The sequence below is a fragment of the Labrus bergylta genome, chromosome 15 (assembly GCF_963930695.1).
Source record: "Labrus bergylta chromosome 15, fLabBer1.1, whole genome shotgun sequence".
In the NCBI taxonomy this organism is placed as follows: Eukaryota; Metazoa; Chordata; class Actinopteri; order Labriformes; family Labridae; genus Labrus; species Labrus bergylta.
In genome coordinates this window covers 3986699-4003648 of record NC_089209.1, presented here as the reverse complement: position 1 = coordinate 4003648, position 16950 = coordinate 3986699, and the positions used below count along the sequence as shown (strand labels likewise).

The 16950-nt window shown below is 39.1% G+C and overlaps 1 long non-coding RNA gene across 2 annotated transcripts; it reads right to left on the bottom strand.

Annotated features, from left to right (window-relative positions):
• Positions 1-637: 637 nt before the first annotated feature.
• LOC114921946 (uncharacterized) lies at positions 638-13995 on the bottom strand. Of its 2 annotated transcripts, XR_010668717.1 has the most exons (5): positions 3024-3143; positions 2842-2925; positions 2649-2677; positions 1885-1953; positions 638-1683 (listed from the first exon to the last, which is right to left on the bottom strand). It is a non-coding gene; the product is annotated as an uncharacterized lncRNA (long non-coding RNA). The 2 variants fall into 2 exon arrangements; XR_010668716.1 differs by lacking the exons at positions 2649-2677; positions 2842-2925; positions 3024-3143 and adding exons at positions 13727-13755; positions 13910-13995.
• Positions 13996-16950: the final 2955 nt, after the last annotated feature.

Genomic DNA, 16950 nt, shown 5'->3' with positions numbered 1-16950 from the left:
CTCCCTCTCGTCATTATCCGAGTCAGTGTCGCTGAGCACCGTGTACAACCAGTATGGATCAACCAATTAACCAATTGATCCATATATAAGGCGCTCCGGATTATAAGGCGCACTGTCGTTTTTTGAGAAAATTAAAGGCTTTTAAGTGCGCCTTATAGTGCGGAAGATACGGTAATTACATTGTATGAGAAAAATGCAAAAGTGGCCACTTTCATGAGTAAATCATAGTATGAGACACACAAGTCTTGTAAGACATTCAATACATGTAAAATATAAAGATTGCATATTGCAGGCAATGAAATATTTTACATGTTTTTTCTGTTTCTTTTCCGTATGGGTATATAACTGCAGGCGCAATTATAACCGAGAAAGGTGGGATAAAAACGTTCTAATTAACAAAGTTTTAGGGCTATTAAACGGAGCTAAATTACTGTGCAGCCATCTTGCTTGGCATCCACGTGACTTCCAATCTTTTCTTTTTTTAAACACAAATAACACTTGTTGCTTGAATGTGGGCAGACCACATCTGCTTTCTGGTTCCTCCTTTATCTGTCATGAAGTTCACACTCTGTCGATTTAAACTTTTTGGGGTTTCTACAGACTCTCGGATGTGACTCAGAGCATACAGAATGATCTGAGCAGTGATGATATCGATGTTTAAATGAATGCAGGTCAAAAGACAACAGGTACAGAAATAAAAAATAAAGTGTAAAAATCTTTAACTACAACTTAACACATGCACATCAAAGTGCCTGCTGCGTATATAAACTTATTTTAAAAGCTGGTTTATATGGAGCTCCTGAAGTCCTAAAAAGTGGAAAAAAATATCTTGTGCACTTGAGTTATCATCTAACTTGTGCACAAGATGTTATGTTGTGCTCACAAGTGAATATCCTGTGTGCAAGGATTAAGAGAAGAAACAGTCAGCGCTCACACACACTAGCATGTAGTCAAAGGTTTTTCTGAATACCAGTCCTTTATATAATTATCGTGTTCACACAAGATTTCAGTTTTTGTACTTTTGGGACTTCAGAGTCTCCGTAAATTTAAATTTCATGCAGAGGTATAATGCTAGGTGTTTGTGCTGACCTTACAACGCCATTTGTTGGAGAAAAAAAGCATCTTAAAGCAATAACTCTTGAAAGTTAACAACACAAAGTCTCATACAAACACATCTATCAGTATCTGTTTTCTACTGAGCCCTGCAAGGCTCAGGTGAGACAAAAAATAAAAAGCTGTCGATCATTTCGGCAAATCCATACACACTGATTTACAATCTGTGGGCACAGATTCCTAAATGGTGCACACAGATTTAAAAACAGTGCGCACGGTTTCTTAAACTGAAAGTGAGCCTGCAGATTGCAAATCCGTGCACACGGTTTACAAATCCATGGGCACTGTTTATAAACTGTTCGCACAGATTTGTAAACTGTGAAAAAAAGATTTACAAATTGCTTTTTATTTTGTCCTACCTGAGCCTTGTGGGGCTCCGTAGTTTTCAGTGTAGAATGCTAAAAAAAACTTGAGCTGTAACTTTATTTTGGATTCTTATTTCTTCTCTTTGTTGATGGTGGCGTAGAGGCTGCTGGGATCAGCAGAGGCTCCTGCAGCAGCAGAAGAAGAAGAAGCTTTGACGGAGGCATAGATCACTGAACCATCGTCAGCATCGTCTTTAGCACAAACCTGGAGATAGATCACAGAGCATTAAATAACAAAAAATGACGTCATTAAATGCAAAGTGCAAGTTGATACATGGAGAATAAAGTCGACATGTTGAGAATGAAGTTAAGCTGTTGTTAGTAAAGCTAAAATAAATGGAATGAATTCTAAATGTTCAGATAAAAGTTCACATCCATCCTGACTTTAACCAATCAGACAGCTTACCCGAACTCCTCTTTTCCCCTTCTTGTTGTATCTGATGGAGGCGTAGGAAACCCCGCCTTCAGGATCAGCCTACACAGAGAAGACAACAAAACAGCTGCTCAGTAATGTTTATCGTGACCTGTGCTTTTGATTGGAGCAAATAAAAAAAACTGGTTATGATCTTATCTAGGGGTAGCAGATAAAGGGAGATGAGCAAGGGCCCCCTGGACAGAGCCCTGTGGTACCCCACATAACTCAGAAGACTCAGAGACACCATCACCATTACGTACTGAGAATGTTCTGTCAGCAAGATAGGAAGAAAACCAATCTGTGAACCAACAGTGTGATACGTTCCTGGTGCTCTGAAGTTGCATCACCATCAAACTTCCCTTTTCATCGTTGTCACCCTCTGAAGACTGAAGAGCAATTTATCACACTAATCTAAGGAAGTTGTGACTTTCAGGTGGGGAGGGGGGGGCTCTGATGAATATTTATATATTTTTGGCATTTTGGTTGCTGCTCTTTAAAAAAAAATCCCTTCTGCTCTGCTGATTACTTCCTGAACCTCCCACAAGTGGACAGATATAATAAATGAGATGAGTGTAATGGAAGGAATGACTCTTTCTCTGTGTCTTAACAGAAATGTTTCTTCTGAACATGCAGGATGACATGTATAAGGTTCGTATGATGGTATCCAAAGAATGACCCTCATAATGTCTAAATTTATCAAGTCTCTTCAGCAGCCGGTCAGAACAAACATCATAATTAAACGTTTTGGGACTTACAACATTGTCACCCATCTGCGTTCTGTTTCCTGCAGAGACACAGAAACAGCTGGACTTTAGCTTCCAAACAAGAAATATGGATCATCCAAACTTCTAGATATTAAAATGTGTTGGTAAACTGAAGCTAACAAACATTAAACTTCTGTTATTAAAGTTTTTTTTTCTGCATGAAAATGTTCATCTGTGCTCTTACCTTTCCATCTGATGACTTTCACAACGACCACTAACAGAACTATAAAAACCACCACAGCCACGAGGATCAACCACCAACGCCAGTCTGCCAGAAAAATGAAAATATGTGAAGCATGATGACCTCAGACTTCTGTCCTTAATCAGAATCAAACACAGAGAGGAGAAGACAACAGGAGACTCTACCTCCTGCAGGCGTTGTTGTTGGTGGTGGTGGTCTTGTTGTTGTTGTTGTTGGTGGTCTTGTTGTTGTTGTTGGCGGTCTTGTTGTTCGTGGTCTTGTTGGTTCTGGTTTGGTGTTCTCACCTGAAGTTGAGAGAAACACAACTAAACAAACTGTTCAGCACTAAACTTGTGTTTTCATATAAAATTCAAACTTCAAATCCAAAGAAACATTTTAATATTTGAAGTATTTCCAGTCCAAAGTAAGGATGGAGATTTTATAAGAGAAACACAACAAGAGACAAATTAACTTCATCAGAGTCTTTATAATTATTGTAATGTTTCAGTTTATTGTTTGAATTAGAAAAGTTTTGTTTGTAAAGATTATTGAAATACTTACTCTTGTTAACAGAGAGATCAACTCGAGTCTTATCGCCTGTTATTTTTCCTGATTTGATCTGTTGACAGAGATAACGTCCAGCATCCTCCTCTCTGATCTTCTTTATAACCAGAGAACAGTCCTCTGTAACTCTCAGTCTGTCTGATTTAACTGTAGAGTTTTTAACCTGACCTTTTACAACCAGGTCTACGACTTCCTGGTTTTTTAATTCAACATCAATAAAGCCCCATGTCGTATATTCACACTTCTGTTGACCTTGTATCACAGTTTGACAAGACAACGTGGCGTTCTCTCCAAGTGAAGCTTTGAATGTGACTTCTTTATCTCCAGCTGCTGCTGCTGAGAAAATGACAAAGAATAAAGTAAATCAATAAAATGTTGATTATATTCACAATCAGTTTGAGAATAATTCTTCATCTGTGGTTTCTCAGAGTTCATTAAATCCATCATGTTTAAAAAAAGGTTAAATATGTGATATAAATGTTCTTACCAGCAAACTGAAGCAGCGCTGTGAGAAGTAAAGAAGTTTGAATCCATTTGAGCTCGTTCATGGTGATTCTCCGTCTCTGTCCTCCCGTTGTCACGCTCCTAACTGTCTGAGTTTCTTCAGTAGTGCTTCTTTAAAGAGACGCTGCATCTACTTCCCTTTCTTAGTATGTCGTCACTTCCTCATTTTGACTTCAAGCCTGCTTTAAGTGTTCACTTCTATGAATGTGTCATAGTTATTAAAACATGATGTAACATGTTTAAGTGATCATAAACTGATGATCATTAAGATGAGCTGCATCGATCAGTAAAGATGTCAGAGGTCAGAGGTCACAGCAGATTGACGGAGATCTTGTAAAACTGTGATCAGTGTATGAAGAGGTCCGTCCCTCTGTCCTCCCGTTCTCACGCTCTCAACTGTTCAGTTAAATGTGTGAAGATTGTGAGTTCAGATAAACGTCTGAGAAGTGCAACGTTCCTCTTTAGATGGTGTTTCTGATAACACAGTCAGGTTTATTAATGATGTCTGACCTCACTCAAAGGTTTCTAACCTGTCCATGTATAACCAGTGGTGTAGTCCTGACTGAAGAAGTGGGCATACTCTTCATTTCTCCCCAAGTGTCCCGTCCAGCAGAGGATACACGGCCTCTGTTACTAACAGTCACATAGGCCTCCTCTTGCATATTAAGTTAGTTAGTGTGTACTAGCCAATTAGAGACAGAGTAGGGAGGGTCATCCCTTCACCATCCTATAGGAATTGCAGCATCCTACTGCATACTGTCAATCACTCAATAGTGAGAATCAGAGGAGATTTAGAAGTGGGTCTACTTCTTATACCTGCTTATACTCTGCACTACACCACTGTGTATAACAAGCTCTACTGCAGTGTTTCCTGAATCAACAAAGATCCATGTTGTATATTCACAGGCGAGGAAGAAGGGCGTGCTGATCGCTGTACCACCGTCTGTAAAGGCAGAGTCATTTCTGACCATTGAAGGAGTGAAGCCAGGAGAATGAGAGGTTTTCAGAAAGGAGAAAGGGAGGACACAACATCACTCCTGTTGACCTTGTATCACATTTTCACAAGAGAACGTGGCGTCCTCACCGACTCTGAATGTCACTCTTTTACCTCGAGCTGCTGCAGTTAAGAAACTGACAAAGAATGACGTAAAGAAAAAGTTGTTTGTCTCTGTCCTCCCGTTCTCACGCTCACAACTGTTCAGTTAAATGTGTGAAGATTGTGAGTTGTGCAACGTTCCTCTTTCTGAGAAAATAGTTAAGTTAAAAATGATGTCTGTGAGCAAAAAGTGAACAAAACATGGAGGGTCAAACTCCTTGACCTCCTGAATACAACTCTGAATGTCCGTCGTGTTTGAGAGATCAGAGATCAGATGTTATTTTAGTGCTCTGAGATGTGTTGACGCATCATTTTGAGTCTTTTCTAAAAAGTGAAGGGGAAGTTGTTTGGTGAGAATGTGGGTATCATCATCAGCAGCAGAGCCCTGGTCAAAACAAATGTAACCACATGAAGGTTATTGGCACATTTACAGTCGATGGTTTTTGGTCAGTGAGACGAGTTGCAGCAAACATTTCAACATTAAAGAGCGTCCTGAGAGCTGAAGGGGAAGTCGTTTGGTGAGAATGTGGGTATCATCATCAGCAGTCGAGTCAAAACAAACATTTCCTCCTCATCTTCAAACTCCTCTGCACGCTGCAGCAACATGGCCGTACTCCTGACAGCAGAAACACCTGAGAGGAGCTCTCTCATAAGCTCTCACTCTGCAGCAAACATTATCTAAATACACTATATCAGCAAAATCTCCTTCAAACGACAAACACATCTATGCTGTGTCCTCCCTTTCCCCTTCATGAAACCTTGTCATTCTCCTCTCTTCACTCCTTCAATTGTCAGAAATGACTTTACAGACTGTGGTACACCACTCACCACTACCTTCTTTTTTGCCTCTGGTCCAAGGGAAAGCCATGTGAGAGCACTAGAACCATCTCCAAAGACACACATTTACATTTCACTTAAAATTGAACACATTGAGCTGCACACAAGTATTATTACAAAACTCAGACTAACTGTGTTGAAGGTATAAGAATGGAAAAATGAAATGAAGTTCTTGTAAAAATATTCCCCTCTAAATCGAGTTGAAGAGCTTTTTTATGCATTCAAAAGAAAACAATTTAACAACTGAACCCTCATGTCTCTCTCCTCTCTCTTTTAAGCGTCTAACCTGGAGCTGCATCAAGAGAACTATTCCTCACCTTCCTCTCATTAGTAAAGTGTAAATCTCTCACAGTGTTTAGCAATCTTTTCATTTTTTTTATAACTTAAGTTTTTATTCATTTTTAACAGTTTTTAAAACAATGCAGCACATCTTATACCAAAAAAATAAAAAAATAAAAAGGTACAGAGCACTTAGGCAGAGCATGCAAGTCATCTCCGAGCATGAGATAACAAAAATAACAAAATAATGCCACAGACATAAGAGAGGTACAACCACCAACATGGATCCATTCTATGACCTTAGTTTAACATGTTGCCAAAACAGATCCCATATCTCCGTCATCTTACCACCAACATTCATTTTTCCCAACATGTTTTCATATGAAGAGATCTTAACCATTTCGTCAGTCCATTCCTTCACAGTGGGGCGCCTGGGGTCCTTCCAATTTCGCAGTATAATTCTCGCGGCTGTGATAAATCCAACCTTTAAAATGCTAAATTTGGGATTTGTAACAGTAGGCACCAATGACTTGTCACCAAGGAGGCAAAGCCTTGGGTGCACTGGGAGAGTGACACCAATCCAATCCCCCAGTATCTCCAAAATACTACACCAAAATGGATGCACCATAGCACATTCCCAGATCATATGTAAATAAGTGCCCAGGTCGTTCTTACACTTCCAACACTGATTGTTATCAGCAATTCCCATCCTATGTAATCTAGTTGGTGTCCAATGAAATCTGTGTAATATTTTGTAATGAATAAGTTTCCCCCTGGCCTCTCTGATGTTTTTGCCCACATTTGAAAGAATATCTAACCACTCATCATCTTCAATGGTAGTTGCAAAGTCCTTCTGCCATACCAGTTTGAGATTACTGCAGCAATCCCCTGAGGATTTCTTATACATTTTATAAAACACTGAGGCTTTATGATTTACCTGAGGTGACTTGAAAAACTGAATCAAGTGATGAAGTAACGGCTCTCCATTCTTATATATGCAACCAAGACAGTGCCTCATCTGTAAATATCTCCAGAAGTTTCCTTTATTTGTAAGTTTGTATTTCTTTTGAAGGTCCTGATATGACATTAATACCCCCTTTTCATATAAATCGCCTATTGTGTTTATTCCCTTGGATTGCCACTCCTTCCAGTATGCTGTTTTCTTTCCGATGCGTAATTTAGGGTTGTTCCAGAGTGAAGAGTAATTTAAAAGTTGTATGAACTGCACTCCACACACTCCTTGAATAGGACATTATGGGATTTGAATTATTTTCTACCTGTTGGGATAAAATGGTAATGGGGCAGTATGGATTGACTACGCTCTGTTCTATGTTTATCCAATCTAGGTCTATATCTGCTCTGACCCAATGTTTCACCAACTTGATTATTTCAAAAGATAGGTTATATACTTTGACATCTGGCAAACCAAAACCTCCCTTGTCCCTGTCCATACACATCCTGGACATTTTAATTCTCGGTTTCTTCTTATCCCATAAAAAAATCGTTAACAAGTTTGTTATCGTGCTTATGTATTGAATCTGGAATCTTTAAGGGTATCATAGAGGACAAATAATTAAACTGAGGAGCTACGATCATTTTAACCACATTCACCTTGCCCCAGAGAGATAATCTTAATGCTCCCCATTGATCTAAATTATTTTTTATCTTGCCCAATAAAGGATTATAATTTAGAGCAACCATTTCATCTAGATTCTGACTGAGTTTGATCCCGAGGTACGTCATTCCCGTTGGAACCCATTTCAAATTGAATTGAGATATTGTGTTAGTATTACATAGCCTCAGATTTGTTACAGTTCATTTTATATCCAGATAGCTCAGAGTACAGTTGTATAGTACTCATCAGATGTGGCAGAGAGCCAGAAGGGTCACCTATCAATAATAAAATGTCGTCCGCATAAAGCATCAGTTTATGTTCCCTTCCAGCTCCCCCCACTCCTCTAATATTTGGATTTGCTCTGATCATTGTTGCCAATGGTTCCAAAAAAATTGTGAAGAGCAGCGGAGAGAGGGGGCAGCCCTGACGTGTACCTCAGGAGACACTGAAAAAGGGGGAAATCATGCCATTTGTCATAACTGCAGCCTTGGGACAGCTATAAACTATATTGATCCATGACTTAAAAACCGAGCCGAAGCCAAAAGAAAACAGAGCCGTATTTAGGAATTTCCACTCTACCCTGTCAAATGCCTTTTCAGCGTCCAGGGAGATGGCAGTAACGGGGACTCTACTCTGAGAATTCAGACAGATTAAATGTAACAACCTCCTTAAATTATCAGTTGAGGACCTTCCTTTAATGAAGCCCACCTGATCAGCATTAATTATAGAAGGTAATACTTTCTCCAATCGTAACGCCAGAATTTTTGTTAGTATTTTGCAGTCCAAACTGATTCGACTAATTGGCCTATAGTTTGAGGGATCAGCTGCATCCCTATTCTTTTTTGGGATTAGCTAAATTAATGTTTCATGAAACGTATTGGGCAAGGATTCGAGATGAAATGCTTCTGAGTACACTCATGCTAAGACGGGAGCTAATATATCCAGAAATGTTTTGTAATATTCAATGGGAAAGCCATCCATGCCTGGAGACTTCCCCACTTTCATAGTTGCAATGGCTTGTTAAACTTCATCCTCTGTAATCGGTGCCTCCAAGGACTCTGCATGTTGTTGAGAGAGTTTAGGCAATTTTATGTTTGAAAAGAATTGATCCAATTTGTTTTGTTCTTGGTTTACCTGTGAGGTATATATGTTTTCATAACATTGCTTAAAGACCCCGTTTCTTTCTTCAGACGATGAAACTAACACATCCCCTTTTTTTACAACAGGAATTACGTTATTGTTAGTCTGTTGTTTTAATTGTCTTGCCAGTAGTTTGCCTGCTTTGTCACCCCCTTCATAAAAAGTTGTTTGTAGTCGGAAAAGAGCATATTCTGTTTTTTTGTTAAATATATTATTTCATTTAAACTTCAGGTTACACAAGTCCTTGTATAAATCATCAGTATAATGCTCTGATAGAGACTTCTCCAACTTAATCATTTCCGCTTCCAGCTTTGACAATAGGCCCATATTTTCCTTTTTCCTTCTGGACGAATGTGCAATCAATTTCCCTCTTATGTAGGTCTTAGAAGCCTCCCACACTGAGGAAAGTTTCTCTGTTGTCCCCACATTTAGATCAAAAAACATGGTCAGGTCCTCAGCTAATTCTTTGCTAAACCCCTCATCACTCAAAAGTGCGATGTTCATCCGCCCCCTACCCCTCTTTCCTGTTTCGGCATTTAGTTCTATTTGAGTTTCGACAGGTGCATGGTCAGATAATCCTATAGGACCAATTTTACAGTCTATTACCTTGTCAATAGTAAATTTGGATAGGAGAAAAAAATTGATTCTAGAATGTGATTTGTGGCGATGTGAATAAAAAGTATATTCCCTGTCACCTGGATTCACCAGCCGCCACACATCCACTAGGCCCAAGTCCTCCATAAGCATGTGTAAAGCAGCCCTGTCCCCAGATACAGGCAATATTTGACACTTGCTTCTGTCTATAACAGGATCAACTACCTGATTAAAATCTCCTCCCAAAATAATTTGTCCTTCTTTGGTGTCCAATACTTTGTTCAGCTCATTGATAAAATCCAGATCTTCCTTATTAGGTGCATAAATATTACAAAGAACCACTTTGATCCCATTTATAAGAGCATCTATGCAAATGATCCTCCCTTCCTTATCTTTAAACTCCCCCTTTAGCACAAAATTAAGCTTTTTACTAATTAGAATGATTACTTCATTTTGCTTGCTGTTATATGACGAGTGAAACACCTGGCCCACCCAGTCTCTCCTGAATTTCAACGCTTCGACATCTTTGAAGTGTGTCTCCTGTACAAAAGCCACATCAACTTGTTTACCTTTCAGATAAGTTAAAACCCTTTTCCTTTTGATTGGACTACCACAACCATTAATGTTCCATGAAATTAAATGTACCATCCTCACATCCTAAACTTCATGCACGAAAGTGCAAATGTACCTGTCATACAGTGGCTAAGATATCTGAACTGAGACTCCTTTAATAGAAAAATAAATGGCTGTACTCTGTCCCTCTGCTCAGTAGACAGTAATAAATACTGACAGTGCTGCATGCTTGAACAATAAACAAACACCAAATAAATCAAACATGCCATTAAGGAAAACAAAAACATTCCTGCCAAGTTAACCCGAAGGCAAAAACACACAGGCAGGATAAATTCCCTAAAAAAAAAAGAGAAAAATTAAATAAAAAAAAGAAAAGGCCAACATTAAGGTCCGTGCTATGCCGCCTGACATACCTGGCTGCACACCTACAGTCATTAGGCTATCCTGCTCTGTTTTCACCCTAACATACCTGTAAAATTCTCTCCACCTGTTGCTGCAGTCCTGTCATATCTGTTCACCGCACCGTTTCTTCCCCACAGCGTTCCATTATGAACTTTTCAGCTTCCGTGCTGTCGGAAAAGGATTTCTTTTTCTCTTTCCATGTAAAGCGTAGGACGGCTGGACCAACCTGGGGGGTCTGTCCTCACTGGGTCTAGTAGTCGGGGCTCTGTGCGCTCTCTCAATCTCCAGCTCCTCATCCAGCTCGAGTCCAAAACCGTCAGACATAATGCTTTGAATACATTTGATCAGGCCTCCTGCTTCTGCTCCTTCCTTTAGGCCTATCAGTCTAACGTTATTGCGCCGGCTCCTATTCTCGAGGTCTTCCACCCGGTTCCACAGCATCTCCACGCGTCTTTCATTATGCTCATTAGCATCTACTATCTGCTCGGTCGTGTCTTCTACATCGGAGATGCGACCCTCGGCTTTGGTCAGCCTTTCTTGAATGGCGTTAATGGAGTTTCTCAGCTCCGTTGTACTTTCTTTTATTGTTGTTACATCAGTGGCGAGCGCAGTTAGAGTTGTACTTATACGGCTGACCTCAGCGAGTAGATTCTCCATTAAAGGCTCCGAATTTCTCTGTTCACTGACATATTACAGTTTCGAAACTGCCAGTCTAGAGAATTAGAGGCTACCCATATGGAAAAGAAATAGAACATTTGTACTAAATGTTTATATTTTTATTTGAAACTTGTATGTTAAATGCATGAATTTCAAAGCAAGTACAAGAATTGAGTATACTCAAAATATCTTTTTAAACAGTAGGCAGTACCGGCATTTGCTCAAAACTCTTTAACATACTCCCTGTTTCTCCTTTGTTTGAATGTTAAGGGCTAAATGAGGTGTGTAGAGTGCATCTGTTTGTAATGGCAGTAGTTTGTTTCAATATTACACACTTATACAAACTGCATTTACACCATTGTGTAGTAGAAAGTGTTTGGGTGCTGACCAGGCTAACCATTTCACCTGAAAAGTAGATATTGTTCAATTGTTTTACATATAACAATCTTATAAATATCATGTAAAAAATGCATAGATTTATTTGTTATTTAATACATTTAACAACTAAAAAAAACACATAACATAATTTTGTCATGTAATGAGACTATATAATTTTTATAAAATTGTATTTGTTGGACAGAAACAAATCTTATAGAAAACATGTAGAAAGCATAGTTTTCATTACTTATTTGAGACACTAAAGATATAAAAAACATATATAAAAAGGCAATCATTCATGTAAAAATAATGTAAATCTTTAAAACAGACATGTATAAATATATATAAGAACATTATATGGACCTTATAAGAAAAAAACATCTTTTAATGCATTTTACATGTAAATTACATACATAATGTATGCTTAATTTATATAATTACATTGTATGAGAAAAATGCAAAAGTGGCCACTTTCATGAGTAAATCATAGTATGAGACACACAAGTCTTGTAAGACATTCAATACATGTAAAATATAAAGATTGCATATTGCAGGCAATGAAATATTTTACATGTTTTTTCTGTTTCTTTTCCGTATGGGTATATAACTGCAGGCGCAATTATAACTTCAGGGACTTCAGAGTCTCCGTAAATTTAAATTTCATGCAGAGGTATAATGCTAGGTGTTTGTGCTAACCTTACAACGCCATTTGTTGGAGAAAAAAAGCATCTTAAAGCAATAACTCTTGAAAGTTAACAACACAAAGTCTTATACAAACACATCTATCAGTATCTGTTTTCTACTGAGCCCTGCAAGGCTCAGGTGAGACAAAAAATAAAAAGCTGTCGATCATTTCGGCAAATCCATGCACACTGATTTACAATCTGTGGGCACAGATTCCTAAATGGTGCACACAGATTGCAAATCCGTGCACACTGATTTACAATCTGTGGGCACAGATTCCTAAATGGTGCACACAGATTGCAAATCCGTGCACACTGATTTACAATCCATGGGCACTGTTTATAAACTGTGCGCACAGATTTGTAAACTGTGAAAAAAAGATTTACAAATTGCTTTTTATTTTGTCCTACCTGAGCCTTGTAGGGCTCTGTAGTTTTCAGTGTAAAATGCTAAAAAAAAACTTGAGCTGTAACTTTACTTTGGATTCTTATTTCTTCTCTTTGTTGATGGTGGCGTAGAGGCTGCTGGGATCAGCAGAGGCTCCTGCAGCAGCAGAAGAAGAAGAAGCTTTGACGGAGGCATAGATCACTGAACCATCGTCAGCCTCGTCTTTAGCACAAACCTGGAGATAGATCACAGAGCATTAAATAACACAAAATGACATCATTAAATGCAAAGTGCAAGTTTATACATGGAGAATAACGTCGACATGTTGAGAATGAAGTTAAGCTGTTGTTAGTAAAGCTAAAATAAATGGAATGAATTCTAAATGTTCAGATAAAAGTTCACATCCATCCTGACTTTAACCAATCAGACAGCTTACCCGAACTCCTCTTTTCCCCTTCTTGTTGTATCTGATGGAGGCGTAGGAAACCCCGCCTTCAAGACAACAAAACAGCTGCTCAGTAATGTTTATCGTGACCTGTGCTTTTGATTGGAGCAAATAAAAAAAAATGGTTATGATCTTATCTAGGGGTAGCAGATAAAGGGAGATGAGCAAGGGCCCCCTGGACAGAGCCCTGTGGTACCCCACATAACTCAGAAGACTCAGAGACACCATCACCATTACGTACTGAGAATGTTCTGTCAGCAAGATAGAAAGAAAACCAATCTGTGAGCCCACAGTGTGATACGTTCCTGGTGTTCTAAAGTTGCATCACCATCAAACTTCCCTTTTTATCGTTGTCACCCTCTGAAGACTGAAGGGAAATTTATCACACCAATCCAAGGAAGTTGTGACTTTCAGGCGGAGAGGGGGGCTCGGATGAATATTTATTTATTTTTGGCATTTTGGTTTCTGCTCTTTAAAAAAAATCCCTTCTGCTCTGCTGATTACTTCCTGAACCTCCCACAAGTGGACAGATATAATAAATGAGATGAGTGTAATGGAAGGAATGACTCTTTCTCTGTGTCTTAACAGAAATGTTTCTTCTGAACATGCAGGATGACATTTATAGGGTTCGTATGATGGTATCCAAAGAATGACCCTCATAATGTCTAAATTTATCAAGTCTCTTTAGCAGCCGGTCAGAACAAACATCGTAATCAAACGTTTTGGGACTTACAACATCGTCACTCATCTGCGTTCTGTTTCCTGTAGAGACACAGAAACAGCTGGACTTTAGCTTCCAAACAAGAAATATGGATCATCCAAACTTCTAGATATTAAAATGTGTTGGTAAACTGAAGCTAACAAACATTAAACTTCTGTTATTTTTCTGCATGAAAATGTTCATCTGTGCTCTCACCTTTCCATCTGATGACTTTCACAACGACCACTAACAGAACTATAAAAACCACCACAGCCACGAGGATCAACCACCAACGCCAGTCTGCCAGAAAAATGAAAATATGTGAAGCATGATGACCTCAGACTTCTGTCCTTAATCAGAATCAAACACAGAGAGCAGAAGACAACAGGAGACTCTACCTCCTGCAGGCGCAGCAGTTGTTGGTGGTATTGTTGTTGTTGGTGGTGGTCTTGTTGTTGTTGTTGTTGTTGTTGGTCTTGATGGTTCTGGTTTTGTGTCCTCACCTGAAGTTGAGAGAAACTCAACTCAACAAACTGTTCAGCACTAAACTTGTGTTTTCATATAAAATTCAAACTTCAAATCCCAAAAAAACTTTTAATATTTGAAGTACCGTATTTTCCGCACTATAAGGCGCACCTTCAATGAATGGCCTATTTTAGAACTGTTTTCATATATAGGGCGCACCGGATTATAAGGCGCATAGAATAGAACGTGTTTACAACTGAACAAGGCTGGGAGATATTGTGAATATATAAATATAAATACGTATAAAACGTAACGTATAAAACTACAAAAACAAAAGTACATAAGACGATTTCCCCAAATAATAAATTATTTCTTTGACGTTTCTCTTAACTCTCAAAACGTAGTTTTATACGAAGTGCATTCACAATAACTCAACGTTGTTCAAACGTTAATGTGCATATTCACAATATCTCCCAGCCTTGTTCAGTTGTAAACACGTAAAAGAAACACAGTCTGATACCGCTAATTCAAACGTTAGTGCAGGGGTGCCCAAACAGTCGATCGCGATCGACAGGTAGATCGCTGACTGATTCTCAGTCGATCGCGAGATGTTTTGTCAATATAAAATACAATTGTAAAATAGAAAAGTGATTTCAATTTCATCTCATTGCACTGTTTCCCACACACGATACCTGTGTTGGGAGCCCAAGTATACTTCCGACCTGTGTGTATTTAATTTTTCATTTATTCATGAAATTGCTGCGTGCATGAGAGAGCGAGCGGCGGAGATAGAGAGAGAGAGAGAGCGCGCGCAAGAGAGAGAGTGCAGGCATGCGCAAGGACGTGCAGGTAAAACCGGGGGGGTAAATGTTTTACCAAAAAGTCATATATAGAAACTATGCTACGAGTATTCAGCATTTGATGAAGCTGCAGCTACTTTTCTCTGCTCCTCTCTGCTGTCATGACTGTGAGCATCGCGGGGGACGAGACACACCAACAAACAGCGCAAACGCACACGCACATGCACGCACACACACACACACACACACACACACACATACACACAGACACACACACACACACACACACACACACACACACACACACACACACACACACTTGCACTGGAGCGCCAGCCACCACGCGAACCTTTTTACTTTTTACTTTTAGTGCTACAGCACACAGTTGATCCGTGATCCGTACGGACCGAGGTGGGAACACACGTGACCCGGTCAAACGGTCAGTTGGACTTTACTCCGTTCACTCTCACCGTGTCTGCAGCTAATTTAACAAAAGCAAAATCATCTCACAGCAGCCTGCTGTAGTCTGTAGTCTGCATTATTATTTACAGAACTCTCATTTATTATTTTCTGTTTGTTGTGTGAGTATTAAATGTGTTTGTAGGCTGTTGGTAAAGGCTATGGCTCACTATGTGGACTGGTAGATCTCGGCAGACTGGTAACTTTAAAAGTAGATCTTGGTTCAAAAAAGGTTGGCATCCCTTGCCTTAGTGCATAACTCAACATTGTTCAGTTACGTATAACACGTAAAGCTCACTTTTTCAGTTCATTCCCCGTCCACGAATCCCTCGAATTCTTCTTCTTCAGTGTCCGAATTGAACAGTTGGGCGAGTACGGCATCCAACATGCCCGGCTCCCTCTCGTCATTATCCGAGTCAGTGTCGCTGAGCGCCGTGTACAACCAGTATGGATCAACCAATTAACCAATTGATCCATATATAAGGCGCTCCGGATTATAAGGCGCACTGTCGTTTTTTGAGAAAATTAAAGGCTTTTAAGTGCGCCTTATAGTGCGGAAAATACGGTATTTCCAGTCCAAAGTAAGGATGGAGATATTATAAGAGAAACACAACAAGAGACAAATTAACTTCATCAGAGTCTTTATAATTATTGTAATGTTTCAGTTTATTGTTTGAATTAGAAAAGTTTTGTTTGAAAAGATTATTGAAATACTTACTCTTGTTAACAGAGAGAAGAACTCGAGTCACATCGTCTGTTCTTCTTCCTGATTTGATCTGTTGACAGAGATAACGTCCAGCATCCTCCTCTCTGATCTTCTTTATAACCAGAGAACAGTCCTCTGTAACTCTCAGTCTGTCTGATTTAACTCCAGAGTTTTTAACCTGACCTTCTACAACCAGGTCTACTGCTGGTCTGTTTCTTGAATCATCATCAACAAAGGCCCATGCCGTATATTCACACTTCTGTTGATCTTGTATCACAGTTTGACAAGACAACGTGGTGTCCTCTCCAAGTGAAGCTTTGAATGTGACTCTTTTATCTCCAGCTGCTGCTGTTGATAAAATGACAAAGAATAAACTAAATCAATAAAATGTTGATTATATTCACAATCAGTTTGAGAATAATTCTTCATCTGTGGTTTCTCAGAGTTCATTAAATCCATCATGTTTAAAAAAAGGTTAAATATGTGATATAAATGTTCTTACCAGCAAACTGAAGCAGCGCTGTGAGAAGTAAAGAAGTTTGAATCCATTTGAGCTCGTTCATGGTGATTCTCTGTCTCTGTCCTCCCGTTGTCACGCTCCTAACTGTCTGAGTTTCTTCAGTAGTGCTTCTTTAAAGAGACGCTGCATCTACTTCCCTTTCTTAGTATGTCGTCACTTCCTCATTTTGACTTCAAGCCTGCTTTAAGTGTTCACTTCTATGAATGTCTCATAGTTATTAAAACATGATGTAACATGTTTAAGTGATCATAAACTGATGATCATTAAGATGAGCTGCATCGATCAGTAAAGAGGTCAGAGGTCAGAG